General features: G+C 42.5%; 1 protein-coding gene across 3 annotated transcripts in view; it reads left to right on the plus strand.

Annotated features, from left to right (window-relative positions):
* Positions 1–13,462, plus strand: part of lsamp (limbic system associated membrane protein) — a 1,225,843-nt gene that overhangs the window by 506,547 nt on the left and 705,834 nt on the right. The window lies entirely within an intron of this gene.

Below are 13,462 nucleotides of genomic sequence, written 5' to 3' on the forward strand. Positions count from 1 at the left end.
GGCCCCACCATCTTCAGCTGCTTCATCAGTGACCTTCCCTCCAACATAAAGTCAAAGTGGGGATGTTCGTGTAAGGTTGCACAATGTTCAGTTCTATTTGCAACTTCTCAGATAATGAAGCAGTCCATGCCCGCATGCAGCAAGACCCGGACAACATTCAGGCTAGGGCTGATAAGTGGCAAGTATCATTCACGCCACACAATTGTCAGGCAATGATTATCTCCAATAAGAGACAGTCGAACCAGCCCCCTTGATATTCGATGGCATTATCATTGCCGAATCTCCCACCATCAACATCCTTGGGGTCACCATTGACCAGAACCTTAACTGGACCAGCCACATAAATACTGTGGCTACAAGAGCAGGTCAGAGGCTAGGTATTCTGTGGTGAGTGTCTCACCTCCTGACTCCCCAAAGCCTTTCCACCACCTACAAGGCACAAGTAAGGAGTGTGATGGAATACTCTCCACTTGCCTGGATGAGTGCAGCTCCAACAACACTCAAGATGCTTGACACCATCCAAGGCAAAGCAGTCTGCTTGATTGGCACCCCATCCACCACCTTTAGCATTCACTCCCTCCACTACTGGCGCACCGTGGCTGCAGTGTGTACCCATCCACAAGACAACCTAGAAGGACAAGGGCAGCAGGCGCATGTGAGCACCACCACCTCCAAGTTTCCCTCCAAGTCACAAGCCATCCTGACTTGGACTACTATCACCATTCCTTCATTGTCGCTGATCCTTATCCTGGAACACTCTACTTAACAGCACTGTGTGAGTACCTTCACCACGCAGACTGCAACAACAATAACTTGTATTTATATAGCACCTTTAACGTAGTTAAATGTCCCTAGGCACTTCACAGGAGCATTATAAAAAACTCTGACACCAAGCCACAGAAGGAAATATTAGGACAGAGCTTGGTCAAAGAGGTAGGTTTTAAGGAGCATCTTAAAGGAGGAAAGAGAGGTAGAAAGGTTTAGGGAGGGAATTCCAGAGCTTAGGGCCTCGGCAACTGAAGGCACGGCCACCAATGGTGGTGTGATTAAAATCGGGGATGCTCAAGAGTCCAGAATTAGAGGAGCACAGATATCTCGGGGGGTTATAGGGCTTGAAGAGATTACAGAGATAAGGAGGGGTGAGGCCATGAAGGGATTTGAAAACAAGGATGAGAATTTTAAATTTGAGGCTTTGCTTAATTGGGAGCCAATGTAGGTCAACGAGCACAGGGGTGACGGGTCAACGGGCCTTGGTGCGAGTTTAGAAAACGGGCAGCAGAGGTTTGGATGTCATCAAGTTTATGGAGGGTAGAATGTGGGAGGCCGGCCAGGAACGTGTTAGAATAGTCAAGTTTAGAGGTAACAAAGACATGGACGAGGGTTTCAGCAGCAGATGAGGCAGGGGCAGAGTTGGAGTTGGGCGATGTTCCGGAGGTGTAAATAGGCAGTCTTAGTGATGGCGTGGATATGTACTCAGAAGCTAATCCCTGGGTCAACTATCACACCAAGGTTATGAACATTCTGGTTTAGTCTCAGACAGTTGCCAGGGAGAACGATCGAGCTGGTGGCTAGGGAACGGAGTTTGTGGCGGGGACCGAAGACAACGGGCTGGATTTTCATTGAGGAGTTGGGTAGGAGGTGGGACTACAACTTTCGGGCAGTTAATTGGCACTAATTCCCTTCCTGCCTCGGGAAGGCGGGTCCCAGTGCGGGTTGGGTACCCGCCTCCTTTGAAACTAGCATGGAGGCGGGTTGGGGGCGGGATGGGTTCGTGCCCCCCGATTTCGGGATTTTAACCCCCCACACGCCTCCAATCCCGCCTCCACACCTCAATTAAAATCCTGCCCAATGACTTTGGTCTTCCCAATATTTAGTTGGAGCAAATTTTTGCTCATCCGTTACTGGATGTCGGACAAGCAGTCTAACAATTTAGAGACGATGATGGGGTCGAGAGAAGTGGTAGTGAGGTAGAGCTGGCTGTCGTCAGTGTACATGTGGAAACTGACGCTGTGTTTTTGGATGATGTCACCAATGGGCAGCATGTAAATGAGAAATAGGAGGGGCCTAAGGATAGATCCTTGGGGTTCAAGAAGGTGGCTCACCACCATATTCTCAAAGGCTGCTAGGGATATGAAATAAATGCTGGCATTGCCAGCGACACCCACATCCCATGAATGAATAAATAAGACTTTAAAAGTCACTGAATGATTATTTCATTCCTGCCTTATGACAGACTGAAATTCATAAGACTTGGATCCTTGTGTATTTGAAAACACTCTTTTGTATACATCTGTTGCACATACATACCAGCACTGACTTGAGATGTAGCATTATTTTCTCCCTTCTTCTCATCTCATGCAGTATTCTTGACCGCCGTTATTTATTAACATCGTATTGGTTTCTATGAGGCTTTAGATATCTGAGGCATAGCTAATTGAGTTATATACTGTACAAGAATGGTTCCCATGAGTACCAAAGAATGAGAAATGAGAACCACAAGAAGTTAAATGAATCATTTTACTGATGATCTTGTCCAAAAGTGTTTGATGGATTGAGCTATCTTTCCTTAAAGAAGCTTTGTCTGCATTAACACTCATTAGTATCGACAGTTCCTGAGTGGTCTGACCTTAAAGCTGCCATTTTAGTTCTGCCTGGATTGCATTGCATTGCAGTAAATGCGCAAGTCAATCTTTTTCCTATGACTTAAATTAAAATCAAAACATGTAGTGAGTTGTGATATAATTGAATGCACCATGTTTGAAAATGGGCAACTCACCTCACAAGACTTTACTAAATGATGACATAGCATCAATAGCAGCAAAGAATTTAAAATTCTAAATATTATATTTTGTGGTTTTTACAGTTTACATGAGTTCTAATGTTCAATGGCTTAATTGTTCATATTATTGTGGTTGGTGCAAACAGTACACTCACAAGACCTTGTACTATGCATTAACAAGGCATTACCTCAGCAATTTTAAAGTGTGGGAGATGAGACAAGAGGTTACACCAAAGGGTATTTCAGTGCATTCCCAACTATGAACAGTGGTTGAAGGGAGCATGGGTTGGAGAATTGCTGCCACCATATCTGTAGCTTCATCTGCAATCACAAACCCTTCGAGTGTAACTCCCCAGTCGGAGTACAAGATTGGTAAATTTACCCTAATATGTAAGGATATATTATAAATGACACTTCAAAGTCCTGTTCCTGCAAGCAAATATTTTTCCTTCATCAGTTTGTACAGTTACGAACGTAAATACATACAAAATTGATGGCCAGGAAAAGACCAGCTGGTCCATCAAGCCTGCCCCACACTCATGATGGCCGGAACATCCTGACTAAACACTCCATTCCCCCCTCCCCCCACCACAGCCATGTAATCTCCTGGGAGAGGCAAGAAAACAGAGTAAAAACTCAAGTTCAATAAGGGAGAAAATACTCTGGAAAATTCCTCTCCAACCCCCTCAGGTGATCAAAACCAGTCCAGGAGATCACATGGACCAAGTGTTATCGAAAGTTAATGAAACTTAGCCTTTTTACATTTTGTTTCTGTAATTTCACCTTTTACTGTACACAATGTCAGTTGTAAAAGGAGAACTTAGGCAGATAACATAAGCTTTTTTCACTGAAAACACTTAAAGAATGAATTCTTGTGTGTGTATTCATTACTGCTGTTGGGTAAGGAATTACCTTATATTTTATAATGTAAACAACCTGAGTTTGAAAAAATATGTAAAAGTGTCTGACAGTGGAGCCTCACTGGAGGGGAACACTCTTTAAACATCTCTTGGGTTTCTGTAGAAGCAAATCACGTACACGTATTGACAGTAGATATTCTGTGAAGAAAATGAGTGAATCTGCTTTCTGAAATGGGATTTAAGTGTGACAATAATGGCATTATAAAAGTAGTATGACAAGACACATTAGCCTAGATTTTCCACTATGACTGAAGTTTAGATCTGAATTGCTTCTGGCAGATCTTTAGACAGGTTCAAATGGAAGTGCATTGTTTGCAACAAAATTTCCACAGTCAGCTCATTAACAAGCTACAGGTTCAGATTTGGATGGGTGTGGGGAGCACATAAATGGTGGGGGCAGAAAATGGCATGTAAGTGAAATTTAAAGAGATATGGACAGTTAAGGAGAAGTGTCACAAACGGGTTAGGAGAGCCCTAAAAGACACCTCACCACATTAGCAGCCTTTTCCAAGACTAAAGGAGCTGGGGACTAAAAAAGACAGGCAAAAATTAAGGAAAAAGAAACGCAAGATGTATGCATATTTGCGGGCAAGAGACAGAGCAGCCCAGCACCCAATCTTCTGTTTGATGCAGTCTTATGTCTTTTGCATTTACCTCTCAGCTGACCCAGAGTCATTACTAGATGGGTGTATTAGGACCTGCAGAAATGGTTGGTGGCATCGTTGTATGGTGCCAATCAGGATACCTCTTGGTCACCTTGGCATTCATTCTTTCATATCATTGAAAGCATGAAATGCTGTGATTGGGGTGCTTCTGAGGAAGCTTCCAAGATTATGGTTAGTCAGGTATTCACATATCTTAGTAGTGCCACCGGATCTACTCTACCAACTTCTTTCAGGAATAGGAACCTCCGCATGCACTAATAATTTACCAAAGTGAGGTATGTTCATCCCTGTCTGCAAGTCTTGGTACCAGTGGGTTGACACATAGCATCTCTCATGCAGCCTGACTTGCCCATTATCCATCTGTAGGCCCTCTTCTTCTTCCAAACCTGTCATATAGGAAAGTCTTGATCGGCACGAGTAATGATACTTAGGGTGAAAAATAAATGAAACATCCGGCTGAAGGGCTCAAATGCCAGTGAGAAAAAAAATGAAGCAAATGGTCCTGATATGGCTAAAATAAACTTACTGCCACCTAACAACGCTGGATACCATTTCAAATGGACATGTTTTACGTTGGATGTCTTGCACATCAAAATGGTGGAAAATAGTGTGCATTGTAGACATTATCAAACTGTTATTTTAGTGAAGCACCCACCAGTTGGATGTATATCTAGGGGTGCAAAATTGTAAATCAAAAAATCAATTTTTGGTGTTGAGACCACATTTGAATTTCTGTGTTCAGTATAGCAGCAAGGATACAAAGTTAGTCAATGGTGTTCAGAAGAGGGCTATATGGCTGAGACTGAGTGAACTTAGAGGGCTCAGTTATGGGAAAGGATTGACTATCCAGGAACTTTACACTCTTGAGAAGATGAGGAGCAGGGACTTGACAAAGGTCCTTAAAATTTTCACACACATGGAGAAATTCGATCCAGGAACTTTCTTGGATCGGGTACAGGACTAGGGTACAACATAAAGTTAAGGGTGTCCAAATAAAATAAGAAATTTCGGCAATGATAGAAATGCGATATAGATTACAGTGGGGGTGGTGGAACAAAAAACTGTAGTATGTTTTAAGAAAAGAATCGATAAATACTTGCTGGTAAATGGGATTCAGGGCTATTAGTTGTAGAATCAGACAGAGACAGAAACCGGAAGGGAGGTTTGGAGGGGTAGCCTAGATGCACCAGTAATTTTCTCGTGTTACTTTTGTGCCATATTCGAAGACCATTCTGGAAGGTCTGGGCTGCTTTCAATGCAATGTCCATGTAGGCATATTCTGATGCATGTACACCATGCATAATTTAATAGTCTATTGGTGCACATCTTTTTATAACAAATTCCTGCCGTCTTGCTTATGAACAGTAATGATTTGAAGACAACTTAGAGAGTGACTCTTGTTTAAACCTCAGGGGTGCATACATATTTGTTCTCATATGTACATGCATCTCCAAGCTTTGTGTTGATGTTGTTTTATGTGGTTTATTTGATAGAAAGGTACATCATTAGTTTCATACTGCTCTTTGCGTGTATATCAGCTTCATGTGAAGACATGTCAGTCCAAGACTACAGTTTAAACAGTGAGTGACATTGAAAGTAGATGCGCAGCTGCACCTCCAAACCCTCTGCCTTGTCATTATCCTCTAAATGAAGCTGGGTAGACCACATTAGGCTACCCCTAGGCAAGTCCTTGCTGAATCTGCCACTGTGCATCCATCAAACACACCGGGAAAAAGAAAGATATGACAGCTATAGACAAGCGTGGGAAGTAGAGGAAATGAACATGTGCATAAAAAGAATAAAATATATGAAACCTTTTCAGGCAATTACCCTTTGCTGGCACTTTCCTGCACTATGTTACTGCTTAGTTTAATCACAGAGATATAGCTGTGCAGCAGGAATCAATGAATCATTAGAATGCTTCTTCATATTGAATTTTTCAAATGTTTATCAGAAAAAACCCACACTTTGGTAATGGAATGTAATTTTGAATGCTGTTGTATTTTGTTCAGTCAAATATTATCATTAACCAGAGCAAGGGGAAGAAGGTCTCTACACAGCAGCGAAGAAAATTGTGGTTCAAAGCACTGCCCATTCTCCACAGTGAGATAATCAAATTCAGACATAGGCCGAATGATGATGCTGGCTGTTAACCCTTCATGTACTGATTTTCCTTTGTTTCAGTTGGGGAAATGTCCCAGTGGCTGTCAGCAATAAGTGTAATGATACTCCTCAAAATTATTGGGAAGGGGGCGGGGTGGTGGACAGGGGGACAGGATGGAATTGGTATTCTTCCTTTGACCCTGGCCCAGACAAATTAATGGCGATGCTGATAAAAGGTATAATGTGCATCTCCTACCACTTACATGAGTTACAGTTCTAGATTTGTAATCTGATATGTTATCACAAAATGTAAGTGACAGTGAGCTAACTAAAATGAATTGTTAGAAAATAACAAAATCATGATATGGTACTTTAACTACCAATGGGTTGAGTGTCACAAACCAGACCGATCAGGTAGTTTTTGTCTAGCTTTAAGTGGGAGCATAGAACTGTCAAAGAAGCCAAGAGCCCGAGACAGACATTCTGATGCAGTACTGCAGTACATACTGCTGTGCTATTGAGACTTCCACTGCCTCAGTATGGCGTGTGTGAGCTTGTGGGATAAGGGGATTCCACATGTTTTAGTCACCCTGTTGATAATCAAAACAAAATGAAGGAATGATTAACACAGGCATATAAAATGTGGAGGAAAAACGTATAGTTATTACACCAGTGTTATTGCATCATACACAAATAAAAATATAATTTATTTAAAAGAGATCTTCAAATATCTTTGTTTTAAATACCCTCAATTATTGAAAACATCAGGGCTGAATTTCCACTGGGGTTCTCCCGCTTGAACGCTATAACTTCAGCGGAAGAGCTGTGGAAATTCTGGGAAATGGCGTAAATATCATTTTTCCGGAGTTTCCACATCACTTCCGCCAGTATAGTGGATGAGCGGGAAAACCGTAGCTGGGCCTGTTAGGAGACAGCAGTTGAGGGAGGGTTTTATTCAGCTCACAGCATCTATAGGTTATGGTTTACATTCTTGGATATTTCTGAGGAGCAATGCAGGAGGAGATGAGCTTCACCAGACAGGCTGTTGCTGACCAATGCAGAAGGACCAGCAGGACTGCCAATGGTGGGGCCGACAGAGGTCGTGGATGTATAAGAAGTCAGAATCGGAAGGATGCAAAGTTCTCGGAGGGTTCTAGAGCTTGAGGAGGTTACAGAGATAGGGAGGGCTGAGGCCATGGAGAGGGATTTGAACACGAGCATGAGAATTTTAAATTCGAGACGTTGGTGGACCGGGAGCCAATGTAGGTCAACGAGCAGAGGGGTGATGGGTGAATGGGACTTGGTGTGAGTTAGGACATGGGCAGCAGAGGGGTGATGGGTGAATGGGACTTGGTGCGAGTTAGGACACGGGCAGCAGAGGGGTGATGGGTGAATGGGACTTGGTGCGAGTTAGGACACGGACAGCAGAGGGGTGATGGGTGAATGGGACTTGGTGCGAGTTAGGACATGGGCAGCAGAGGGGTGATGGGTGAATGGGACTTGGTGTGAGTTAGGACATGGGCAGCAGAGGGGTGATGGGTGAATGGGACTTGGTGCGAGTTAGGACACGGGCAGCAGAGGGGTGATGGGTGAATGGGACTTGGTGCGAGTTAGGACACGGGCAGCAGAGGGGTGATGGGTGAATGGGACTTGGTGCGAGTTAGGACACGGGCAGCAGAGGGGTGATGGGTGAATGGGACTTGGTGCGAGTTAGGACACGGGCAGCAGAGGGGTGATGGGTGAATGGGACTTGGTGTGAGTTAGGACATGGGCAGCAGAGGGGTGATGGGTGAATGGGACTTGGTGCGAGTTAGGACACGGACAGCAGAGGGGTGATGGGTGAATGGGACTTGGTGCGAGTTAGGACACGGGCAGCAGAGGGGTGATGGGTGAATGGAACTTGGTGTGAGTTAGGACATGGGCAGCAGAGGGGTGATGGGTGAATGGGACTTGGTGTGAGTTAGGACACGGGCAGCAGAGGGGTGATGGGTGAATGGGACTTGGTGTGAGTTAGGACACGGGCAGCAGAGGGGTGATGGGTGAATGGGACTTGGTGTGAGTTAGGACACGGGCAGCAGAGCTTTGGATGAGCTCAAGTTTATGGAGGGTGGAAGATGGGAGGCCGGCTAGCAGACCGCTGAAAAAGTCATGTTTAGAGGTAACAAAGCATGGACGAGTCACAGAATTATAGAATCATAGAATGATACAGCACAGAAGGAGGTCATTCGGCAGAGCTATCCAATTAATCCCACTCTCCCCTTTCCCCATGGCCTTTTCAATTTTTTTCCTTCAAGTATTTATCCAATTATGTTTTGAATGTTACTACTGAATCTGCTTCCACCGCCCTTTCAGGCAGTGCATTCCAGATCACAGCAACTCGCTGTGTAAAAAAATGTTTCCTCCTGTCGCCTCTGGTTCTTTTGCTAATCATCTTAAATCTGTCCTCTGGTTACCGACCCTTCTGCCACTGGAAACAGTTTCTTCTTATTTCATGATTTTGAAAACCTCTATCAAATCTCTTCTTAACCTTCTCTGCTCTAAGGAGAATAATCCCAGCTTCTCCAGTCTCTCCACATAACCGATGTCCCTCATCCCTGGTACCATTCTAGTAAATCTCTTCTGCGCCCCCTCCAAAGCCTTGACATTCTTTCTAAAGTGTTGTGCCCAGAATTGAGCACAATACTCCAGCTGAGGACTAACCAGTGTTTTGTAAAGATTTAGCATAACTTCCTTGCTTTTGTACTCTATTCCTCTATTAATAAAGCCAAGGATCCCGTATGCTTTTATAACAACCTTCTCAATTTGTCCTTCCACCTTCAAAGATTTGTGTACATACACCCCCAGGTCTCTCTGTTCCTGCACCCCCTTTAAAATTGTACCATTTAGTTCATATTGCCTCACCTTATTCTTCCTACCAAAATATATCACTTCACTCTTCTCTGCGTTAAATTTCATCTGCCATTTGTCTGCCCATTTCACTGGCCTGTCTATATCCTCCTGAAGTCTGTTACCATTGTTTTCTCATTGTTTACTACATTTCAGAGTTTCATATCATCTGCAAACTTTGAAATTATGCCCTGTATACCCAAGTCCAGATCATTAATATATATCAAAAAGGGCAGTGATCCGAATACTGACCTCTGGGAACACCAATGTACACTTCCCTCCAATCTGAAAAGCAGCCGTTCACCATTACTCTGCTTTCTGCCCCTTAACCAATTTTGTTTCCATGCAGCCACTGCCCCTTTATTCCAATGGGCCTTAATTCTACTAATAAGTAACATAAATAACACTTCCAAGACAAACTCATCAAAAATGTTAGAAGCCTCCCCCCCAAAAAATCATAAAATTTGCCCTGACATTTCCTCCATGATATTCCACATTCCCGCACTGTTTCTTTCTCGACATGCCTGTGTCTTGGAGGCTAGGGATCACTTTTTCTTCTTGCCTGCAACTTTGTTATTATCCTCTTGCTGTTCTTTTATTTTTCTTTGCCTTGCAACTGCATGTGCGTACTCTAGTTAGTTAATAAAACATTTCCTTTTCTAGTTTGTCCCTTAGCTTCTCGTCTTCAGGTGTAGTTTGTGTCTTTCTAAAGGTTCTTTCCAGGCGCGAGCAAGACCACAAGACAGGTTAGGAGGCTAGTGGCGCCATTTTGACTCCATGCGATAGTGTAACTTGGGCAACAGCAAATCGACAGCCAGTTTTACATCTCTCTCGATTTTTACTTCTTTTGACTTCAATGCAAATAAAAAGATAGATATAGAGAAAATTTGTGAGAAAAATATCTTTGCCCTATACAGGGAGGGAGAAAAAGAATGAAACATAAAGAGTGGAAGACAAACAGAAAATGCAGAAACAGAAAGAGCAAGAGAAATGGCGTCAAAGGGATATAATTTTGATTTTGGCAGTTGTGTAAAATGGGCAATGTCGATTCAGCTGCCCGTTACACATCTCTCCCAGTTTTCATTTCCGTTTGGAGAGATGTGTAACAGGCGGCTAAATCGATATCACCCGTTTTATCTATCACCCAAATTCAAAATTACCCACAAGCAGGGAGACATTTATAGGAAGAATTATTTTCATAATTTTGTCTATGAACAACACTATGGGAAATCAGCTAGTATTTTTTTTACCATGTACATTTTATTTTTGCTTCCTAAACCTCAGAGTTTTCTTGTGTAAGCAAAGGAAGGACAGACTTGGGGGTGGGAGAGAATTGTGATTGCTCCTTTCACAAAGTCACTATCAGTGACACAAATGCTTGCACATTAATTCCATCTTCCTTTATTAATGTTTGAATAGTAGTAGTCTGCTATAAATGTATGAAAAGGTCTAACGTGCCTTATTGAATTCAGCGCTTTTCAAGGTCACCAAAATTAATCCTGTTTAACCTCAGTTGCACTATTATTAGAACAGACAAAGTGTGTAGTTTTACTGCTAAATTTGATAAAACCATGAAAGAATGCATTGGAAAAAGTGCTTTGGGAGGGTACATCAAAATTCATTTGGCGAGCTCGCCAAAATCTGTGTCTTAAATCAGATTCTGAGGTGCATTATTCATCACTGCATGGTGCATGCTTCATTATTTGTTATTGCATAGTGCCTTGAAGCAGCCAGTATCCATTTATGAAATGACAGCTTTTCACTAGCAGTATTTTGGAGGCTGTGAGTTAAAAATGTATTCTCCTGTGCCAGCCCGGCAGGAAGGAAACAGCAGATTTTTAAAGTTGCATCGTAAAAAATGTCAGAATTATTCTGTGTTTCAGCTGATATATTTTCAGGGTTGAGAAATTATAGATGTTTAAAATTGATTAATTGTGACTGAAATAAATATTTTCTCAAAGCTGGTGCTGCCAGTTAATATATTCCTCATGATGAATGTTAATGCTCAACTCGTAACTAATAACAGCCACGTGTCTATCCACAAAAATGAGCAATTTCATCCAGAGTAGACCTGTGAGCACAGTACTAGATGCCCAGTAATGATAAACTTAATACAATACAAATTACTTTGCCATGAATTTGCAGACACAAACCCATGTTAATAGACTGAACTATAGAAGCAAGATGTCCAAAATATTTATGATTTGGCAGTTTGTCATCATAGTATTCTCTTATATACTGTAATATACATATTGATCATATATTACAGTATGCATGACTACCAATTACAAAGAAGCCATATCTAATATTTCCTTTAAACAGATCCCAACTTTAAAACAATCTTAAATGTATTTTAAAATACTGCATATCCTGTAGCACTTTCAAAATATATTAAATATATTTTGTTCAATCTGACTGTAATTTTCTTATATTTTGGCATTTCTGATCTTTTGCAATCATATTTCTGTCTAATCTTGTGAACAAATTTCAGGAGGGAAGTAAAGAAAAAATGTTCAAATAAATTAATATTTGGGAGCTGAGTTTATGAAGTTGAAAAATGTTCCTTGTTGATTTGGGGGTTATATGTGCACAGTCCATAACCATTTTAGGAGCAAATATACAATGCCTTTATCTTACGTGAAGATTGTGAATCCTCTATAATGCAAGGCGACCTGGCATCCATCAGGTCAAATATCTGGGTCTTATATCTGTGGTATAACTAAGACCGCCTATTTCCACCTCTGTAACATCACCCGTCTCCGCTCTTGCCTCAGCTCATCCGCTGCTGAAACCCTCATCCATGCCTTTGTTACCTCTAGACTTGACTATTCCAACACACTCTTGGCTGGTCTCCCACATTCTACCCTACGTAAACTTGAGGTCATCCAAAACTCGGCTGCCCGTGTCCTAACTCGCACCAAGTCCCATTCGCCCATCACCCCTGTGCTTGCTGACCTACATTGGCTCCTGATTAAGCAACGCCTCGATTTCAAAATTCTCATCCTTGTTTTCAAATCCCTCCATGGCATAGTGGTTAGCACTGTTGCCTCACAGCGCCAGGGACCCAGGTTCGAATCCGGCCTCGGGTGACTGTCTGTGTGGAGTTTGCACATTCTCCCCGTGTTTGCGTGGGTTTCCTCCGGGTGCTCCGGTTTCCTCCCACAGTCCAAAGATGTGCGGGTTAGGTTGATTGGCTATGATAAATTGACCCTTAGTGTTAGGGGGATTAAATACGTGGGGTTACGGGGATAGGGTGGGATATGTGTTGGTGTAGGGGTTACGGGGATCGGGTGGGATATGTGTCGGTGCAGGCTCGATGGGCCGAAATGGCCTCTATCTGCACTGTGGGATTTCTGTGATTCTGTGAACCCGCCCCCCCCACCCCGAGATATCTGCATTCCTCCAATTCTGTCCACTTGAGCATCCCTGATTATAATCGCTCAACCATTGGTGGCTGTGCCTTCTGTTCCCCTGGCCCTAAGCTCTGGAATTCCCTGCCTAAACCTCTCCGCCTCTCTGCCTCTCTTTCCTCCTTTAAGACACTCCTTAAAACCTACCTCTTTGACCAAGCTTTTGGTCACCTGCCCTAATTTATCCTTATGTGGATCGGTGTCAAATTTTTTGTCTTATAATACTCCTGTGAAGTACCTTGGGACGTTTTACTACGTTAAAGGCGCTATATAAATACAAGTTGTTGTTTGTTGTTATTTCTTGAGGGTTCATATTTCATGGCTCAGTAATCAGTATGGTTCAGCGTCACTCAGAACTATTCTAATTGGCCCACAATGGTAAAAGTAGTCACCATTAACCTTGCATCATAATCATCTACATACATACAAATAGGTGTAAAAATCATACTGGATGTCTGGTAGAGGATTTGTGGCAGTAATCCTGGCTTGGGGTTCAAATGGCTGACAAATTGCTCAAGCTTTGTGTTCTCAGTTTGTGCTAAATGATTGAAATTCATTCCCGTCTATTGAATATTCTATATGCACTTCATGTAGCCATCCATTATCTTCCATATAAATAATGTAGTCACAGCATGTTCCTATATATTAGCCTTTAGAATGAACAGCATAAAAACTTTTTAAGATATTTAAATTGCTTCA

This window comes from Somniosus microcephalus, chromosome 14 (genome assembly GCF_052327205.1).
Source record: "Somniosus microcephalus isolate GS21.2 chromosome 14, FLI_Smic_1.0, whole genome shotgun sequence".
In the NCBI taxonomy this organism is placed as follows: Eukaryota; Metazoa; Chordata; class Chondrichthyes; order Squaliformes; family Somniosidae; genus Somniosus; species Somniosus microcephalus.